Below are 8,093 nucleotides of genomic sequence, written 5' to 3' on the forward strand. Positions count from 1 at the left end.
GAGCCAGGAGCAAGTCCTGAGCACTGCAGGGTACAGCCAAAAAAAAAAAAAAAAAACACATAACAAATCACTTTGTTGTTCATTGTTGCCTGTGCTGGCCTTTCCCAGTCACCAGCCCTACCCTGACAGGGATAATTTTATCCCTCACCTGTCACGGGAAATCTAGCCTTGGCCTTCCCCCTCCCGAGGCTTTAGGGACTGGGAGCAGTGCAGGAGAGAGAGAGAGAGAGAGGCAGAGCCCATGGTGGGTTCCAGTGAATCTGGACCATAAGGAGGAACAAAGGCAAAGCGTGACCACAGGGGGGTCTCAAGGCCGAGAGAGCAGCTTTATGACGGCAGGGGACAGAGAGAGGCCTCGGCCAAGCTTATCCTTGCTGAGAACCAGTTTCCTGTGGGAACTTTCCCTAGTGGAGCTGGGTTTTCCTGGCTGATCACCAGCAAGGCAAACAAGAACAACCTGGAATTGTTTTGGGGGCCACACCCAGAGGTGCTCAAGGATGACTTCTGCCTCTGTGCTCAACGATCACTCCTAGAAGGGCTGAGAGGGGTGCGTTATAGGGGACCAGGGATCAAACCCTGGTTGGCGGTGGGTGAGGAAAAGGCCCTACCTACTGTATTAGCACTGCAATTCTCCAACTTGAAATTCTTTTTTTTTCTTCATTTTTTATAATTTTATTTATTGAATCACCATGAGAGCAGTTACAAAGCTTTCGGATTTCAGTCTCGGTCATACAATGAAACACCCCTGCCTTCACCAGTGCCCATTCTCCACCCCAAAAAACCCAGTATACCCCCATCCTACACCCTCCCCCCACCTGTGGGGCAAATGATTTCCACATGACTCTCTCTCTACTTTGATCACATTCAATATTTTGACACCAGACCCACCATTATTATTAGGGATTTTATCCCAACACTCAGACATGCTGAAAAGGCAACATAGACAATTTGTTTTCTATTGCTGATTATGAATAACATATGTTGTCACGTGGCTGCAGCAGTGGCCACACTATTTTGAAATTCCGAACTTTTAATAATTAAATCTGGGGCTGGAGAGATAGCACAGCGGGTAGGGCATTTGCCTTGCATGTGGCCAACCTGGGTTAAATTCCCAGCGTCCCATATGGTCCCCTAAGCACCGCCAGGAGTAACTCCTGAGTATAGAGACAGGAGTAACCCCTGTGCATCGCTAGGTGTGACCCAAAAAGAAAACAAAAACAAAAACAAATCTGGAGGAATTTCTGCCAAAACCTGCTAGGTTCTGAGATTTGTTCCTGAGTCTCTTGGATCACGGCCGTTAAGCAGCTTGATCAGAATCCAGAAAGGCTGTTCGTGGGCGGTGTGACTCGGGGTCTCGTTGGGACGGGAAGGAAAGGGCCGGCTCCACCCCCATCCCGTGAGGCCCCGTGTGTCTCTTCACTGCGGGCCCAAACCTGACTGTCCAGTGGCCTCTGGAGGATGGCGGCCACTGGGCCATCAGGGGGAACAGGCCAAGGCACAAAACCTATTCTCACCTGGGGTGGCCCAGCACCAGTAACCTACTGCAGGGACTGAACACATTTCTGCCAAAAGCCGCTGGGTTCCGCGATTTGTTTCTGAGTCTCTGGGATCATGGCCATTAAACGGCTAGATCAGGAGCCAGAGAGGCCGTTCGTTGGTGGCGACTCAGGGTCTCATTGGGGTGGGGGTGGAAAGGACCAGCTCCACACCCATCCCGAGAGGCCCCACGTGTCTCATCACTGTGGGCCCAAACCTGACTGTCCAATAGCCTCTGGCGGATGGCGGCCACTGAGCCACCAAGGGGGTGCAGGGACAGCACCCTTTCCTCCCCTGGGGTGGCCCTGCGGCAGTAACCTACCGCGCCCTCCGGAAGCATTTCTGCCAAAAGCCGCTGAGTTTCAAGATTTGTTTCTGAGTCTCTGGGATCATGGCCATTAAACGGCTTGATCAGGGGCCAGAGAGGCCATTCCTTGGCAGCGACTCGGGGTCTCGTTGGGGTGGAGGGGAAAGGGCCAGCTCCAACCCCATCCCGTTGGCTCCGCGTGTCTTGTCACTGTGGGCCCAAACTTGACTGTCCAGTGACCTCTGGAGGATGGCGGCTTCTGGAGGACTGGGCCACCAGGGGGAACAGACCACGGCACGAAACCTATTCCCACCTGAGGTGGCCCAGCGCCTGTAACCTACTGCAGGGACTGGATGCATTTCTGCCAAAAGCCACTGGATTTCAAGATTTGTTTCTGAGTCTCTGGGATCATGGCCATTAAGCAGTTCAATCAGGTACCCGAGAGGCCATGCCTCCAATTATATAACCGAGCCGGAGGTGGTTTGTGGGTGTGTTTCCCACATACCTAACTTTTGGCCGTTTACTTTCTTGGTAAACTTTGCCCCAAGTTTTTGGTGTCTGGCCAAAGGCACAGCAGCAATTTTGGGGTATCTGGAAGTCTGAAGGCGCCATCAGGCTGCTGATGCTCTCACCTCACAGGTACAGACTGACCTGCTGGTGGCACCGTACCCCCAACCAACTTGGAATTCTTTTCTAAAATTTTGCATTTGGAGATCAATCTGTGCATTCTGACACAATGTATGTCTTTTGTTTGTTTTGTTTCTGTTTGTTTTAGTTTGGGTTTGGGGAGTAACCCCACAGGTTGGCTCAGGAGGAACTCCTGGCCTCTTGTTCACTCCGGCAGTACTCAGGGACTGTATGTGGTGCTGGGGCTCAAATCCAGTCCTCCTGCATGCAAAGCTGGACTTCTACCTAATAAGCTCTCCCTGGCCTGTGGTCATTTTTGGAGGGTGCTGGGCTCAAACCCTGGGACTCCCTCATGCAGCGTGTGTGGTCTACCCTTGGGCTCCGTCCAAGTCCTGAAATGACGTCTGGCCTTGGGATTGGGGAGCTTCAGAACACATCCCGGCCCTGCATTCTACTTCCTTCTCCGGATCTAGCAGGCACCCCCTTAAGTTGCATCCCAGACACTACTGAGGGAGCAGTCACAATCCAGGGACTGAAGGGCTTCAACAAAAAGAGAAAAAAAAAATACCCCAGACACCACAGGACAGTGAGAGGAACAGGGTCCTCTCTGGGGGGTTCCCCCAGCCAGTCTCTCTGGGCCCATGAACCCTGCCCTTGTTCCTGCACTTTGCCGAGGGAAGGGGGAGTTTTTCTGTAACAAACCAAGCCTCTGTCTTCCTCCTTATCTCCCAGATAAAAGAGGCCAGAAAACTCCCTCCAGCCCAGTGAAGAAACCGAGGCTCATGAGAGGGAGTGCCCAGATCAGGGTCCCACAGTTTGCATTGTTCTCAGGTCAGAGAACTGAAGCAGTGGCTGGGGAAGGTGAAGTTGGGACCCCACATCTGCTGGGGGGCCCCAGCAGGATTTTTATATGCCAGTGAGGGCTCCCTGCCCAGGGGCCACACCTTAGGTTGGAATCCATTGAAGAGTTGCTTCCTGCAAGAACCTCCAAGTTTAGGTGAGGCCTGAGCTGGGGGTTTGCAAACAGGAGGCCCAGGTGCGACCCCCACCTCCTCCAAGCAAGCTGGAGCCATTTGCAGAGCTAGAAGCAGCCCCTGAGCCTAACCCTCCCCCACCCCACCCCCAAACAAAACAAAACAAAAGAGAATACAGTTCCACCCAGGTTCCTGACTTCCTAGTGAGCTGGAATCTTTGCCCTTAGGCTCTGTCCCAGCTAGACCCCAGGGCAGGCCCTGCTGGCTTGATCTCTGGCACTGGGCCTATTTCTGAGCCGGGTGTGGCCCAAAACAGAAAAAGAAAACATGTGCCAGACTTGAGCTTGGATCCTGGAGCTACCAGACCTCCTGAGCATCTAAGTACCATTGGGTGGAGCCCATTAAAACACACACACACACACACACACACACACACACACACACACACCAAACTAAACCCTTCTGGAGGGGGTGTCTGAGAGTGTCTCCAACTCTATCCCCTCCTCCCCAGCTGGCTTGATTTGAGGGTTTGATCTTGTTATTATTATTATTATTTTTTTGGTTGCTCTGTTTTCTTTTTGGGATTTTTTTGTTTGTTTGTTTCAGTGTGGGGCTGGGGCTGCAGCTATAGTACAATCGGTAGGGTGTTTGCCTTGCAACCAGGGTTCGATCCCCAGCATCCCATATGGTGTCCCACCTCTCAACACCGCCCCCCCCCTCCGCCCGCACGCACTGCCAGGAGTAATTCCTGAATGTTGAGCCAGTAGTAACCCCTGGGCATGCCTGGGTGTGACCCTAAAGACAAACAAAAGTGTGGGACCACCCTTGGTTGCAGTCAGGGCTTGCTCCTGGCAGAGGTCAGAAAGACCAAATGCAGTGCCAGGGATCAACCCGCAGTTGGCTGTGGGCAAGGTAAGAGCCTTACCCTCTCTCCCGTGAAAAGCAGGCGTCCTACCTGCCCGCTGGACCGTCTCTCAGACCCCGTGCGCTAGAGGTTTGATTGACTGAAGGTCTGGAGAGGAGTTGTTGGAAACCTGGGGCTCAGAAGGAAAAGACGCTGAGAAGCAGCTTCCTTCCATTGAACCCCCCTATTAGGGGGAGACTCTGGGAGCACAGGATCCCACAAACACTCCCAAGGGCTATATCAGATCCCCTGGGCAGCGGTACGTCAAAATGAACAACCACCACGATGGAAGCTCCCTGGTGCCACCAGCCTGCCCAAGGGTGCCATCCCTCCCGCAAGGGTGCGGGGCTCCCAGCTCTCTCCGTCCTGGGGTGACGTGGGGTACCCACCAGCTTCGCTCAGGTTGGAGCCTGATGATCCCGGCCGAGCCACCAGGGGGCGACAGAGCAGTCGGTAGGTCCCTCTCCGTCCCCACCCACACGCACCTGAGGGCCAAGAAGGGCGGGCCTCACCTGGCTCAGTTAACCCCCTCCTGCCTAGCCTGTCCTCGGGCTGTCATTCCTTGAACTGGAATGGGGGCGCAATCTGATGGCGCAGGAGTGCCGCCTAAGAGAGAGAGAGGTTAGGATGACGCTGAACTCGGCTTCCATCCCCTCGGACCCCGGTCCTCGCCGGAGCGATCAGCATTTCCTGTCTCCGGTGATAACTATCCACCTGCACTGGGCCTTGTTGGCGGGGTCCTGAACTCAGAGGCAGCCGCAGAGCCCAGACTTCCGGGTTGCCCGCAGGCCAGGGGCCCTCGCAAAGTCTCGCCCCAGGGCCGGCGGGGCAAAGGTTAAGAGGCACAGACCCCGAAGACTGAGCCTGGGGACAGGTAGCCAGTTCCGATCTGGCCCCGGAGGGAACCGGATTACGCAGCGCCCAGACGCCGGGTTTTGGGTGTCGCTCCTCGAGGACCGGGCAGCCTTCCAGGGCTCCGACCCGCCCGGGTTCCGAGGCGGCAGCGTGCTGGCCCACAAGGTGTTAAACCCGAGGGGTGGGAGCGGGGTCAGGGCTCCTTCCTGCCTTCCCTCCCGCCGGCCGCGCCACCTCCGAGTCCACCCGGCTGGCACGCAAGGAGTTAAGTCTGCCCGCAATCTGCAAGACTGGAGCCCGCGAGGGGGAGGGGGGAGCAGGGAGGGGGCAGCAGGGACCGGGGGAAGCCGACTGCAGGGAGACAGCGCCAGGAACCCCCCTCCCAGGGGACCTGGCCCCTAGGCCCCCAGCCCCAAAAGAGGCCCTGCCCTCCCCGGGGTCGTGCTCTCTCCCCGCGCCCTGCCCCCGCCCTGCAGCTTTGTGTCCCCAGGAGGGTGGGCTGCAGGATTTCCAGCCAAGCCTTGGCTGCCTGCTCAGTTTTTCCAAACCCTCCAGTCGGGGGAAGGCGAGAGCCCTGTCAGGATAAGAGTCCCTCCCCCACTTCCCTGCCGGCCGCTCTCCCCAGCCTCGCTCTTCCTTTCTCCAACTCCTTCCCCTTCCCGACCCCGGCCCCTGCCCCGCGAGCCCCACCGCTCCAGGCTCCCAAGTTCCGGGTTCAGGTTGGAGGGGCCGGCTGGGCTCCCCCCCACCCCCGCGTCCTGGGAGGGAGAGGCGCTGGGAAAGTCATCCCCCTCCGGCGACCCTGAGACCTGCAGGGCGCCGACCCGACTCCCAGCCTGGCGCCCGTCCCATCCCTGGACGTGGCCGGTGGCCCAGGGGGCTCTCGCGGCCCGGGATGGAGGGGGTGCCGGCTGAGCTGGGCAGCAGGCTCTGTGCCGCCGGTGCCAGGCCCTGGGGCAGGCTTCGACGAGGGGGCAGAGCGTTGGCACGGTCCTGTCCGGCAGGTCTATTATATAATAATCACCATCTATCAGCAAGCCAGACAGCTGGAGAGAGTGGGGAAGCCAGGACGGCCGGATCCGCTCCTCCTCCAGGGCCCAGGAAAGTGTCTCCACCAAGACGGGAGTGTGGGCGCAGCCCAGAAGTGCAAGGAAGTGGGGGTCGAGGGACAAGTGAGGGGCGCGGGGCTGTCCGAAGGCGGCCCCGCCAGCCCCGCCCCCGGAACGCTGACTGACAGCGCCCCAAGCCAATCAGGGAAGTCACAGCGGGGCGCCGCGTTAACCCTTGCTTGGGTCCTTAAGTTGCTGTAGGGGATAGAGCCCCTTCCTAGGAGCCCTTCTCCAGCCCTAAATTCCTCCCACCTTCTTGTGCACCGGGACGACGAGAAGTACCAACTGGAGGAGTCTTTCGCCCTGTCGTTTCGGGAACTAAGCTCAGCTCAGCAGCAGCGCGGGCGCCGCCCCCGGAGCCCCCTTCCCCGCCCCAAAGTGTCTTGTGAACTGTGGTCGTGTCTATACACCCCGTAGTTCCCGAATCAGCCCCGCACGGGGCTCGCACGCCCACCCCGCGCTGCCAGCAGGCATTCTCACATACCCAGGCTGCCGTCAACGCTCAGCTAATTCGCCGACACACCTGTGACACTCCGGGTGTCACCGCGACGCGCGGATGCGCGGAAACACCTGGAGGTGGTTCCCCGAATTGGCCAGTAGAGGGAGCCGCTACATTCCTGCACGGGGCCGCCGACCTCTAAGTCCTGGGCTCGCACCCTCGAGGGTTCCACCCAGAACTCGGGCTGCCCAGAGCTCCGCGCCCAGACCTGGAACCTCCGCTGGGGAATGAGTCACAGCCCCACCCTGGGGGGCGCTCCCCACGGCTGCTCCCCGGGCCTTGCCCAATGCTCCGGAATTTTTGTGTTCTGCCTTTAAGAGACCCTGGCAACCTTGCCGTCACTCGCCCCTTAGATTCTTGAATTCCGGACCTCCCAGAAACCCGGCGTTGTGCCCACCGGTTCATGTGATTTGTCAGTTTTCCCACTGAGCGGGAAATTGATCTACATACATGAGACGAGCCCTTCTCAGGGCCATCCTGCCCTGTGGGACCTGGAGGTTTGGGGAGAGGAAGTCAAATACTACTGTCCTGCTTTGGAGTGGATTCTGGAAGGCTCTGGTATCTCTCATGCCAGAATGCGGTTTTCTGCACTTCAGTTTTCTCTTCCTTTATTTTCTTTCTTTTGCCGCACTGGACGGTGCTCAGTGGCTACTCCTGGGCTTGGTGGTTAGGGGTCACTCTGGGTAGTGGTGGTGCTGGGGGACCCTGGCGTGCTGCAGTCCTGGTGCATGAGCTCTCTCCAGCAATTTTCTCTTTCTTTAAAGGAAAACAAGGACCAGAGTGACAGCACAGCGGGGAGGGTGCTGGCCTTGCAGGTAGCTAGGTCTGATTCTGGGCTTTCCATAAGGTCTCCCTCCCCCCCCCACCAGGCCACCATGAGTGTTCCCTGAGCATCCTTAGATGTAGTTCCAAAACAATAAATACTACAGAAAAAAAAAAAGGTAGAAGAATACCTCCCCCACTGGGTTGCAGTGTGATAATTGAATGAAGTGAGCTCTTAGAAACTGGGGAAAGTTTTGTTAAGGGAGAGAAGACATGTATAAAAAATACCTTGCAAACTGTGATGTGTTACAAAGGTATCCGTAGGGGTTATTATGTGATCTTTTTTCTCAGGGTTAGGACCCCACCCTCCAGACATTGCCCAGTGCCCAGCTGCTGGCTCTGCCAGTCCGTGAAGTGTGTCCCCAAAGCATCACCCAGCTTAGTCACTTGAGTGCAGTGGAGACTGTTGAGGCGAAGACTGTCTGGAACCTTGGGGGTCATAGTCCGGAGAAATACGTCC

The sequence above is a fragment of the Sorex fumeus genome, unplaced genomic scaffold (genome assembly GCF_029834395.1).
Source record: "Sorex fumeus unplaced genomic scaffold, SorFum_2.1 ptg000169l, whole genome shotgun sequence".
Classification (NCBI taxonomy): Eukaryota; Metazoa; Chordata; class Mammalia; order Eulipotyphla; family Soricidae; genus Sorex; species Sorex fumeus.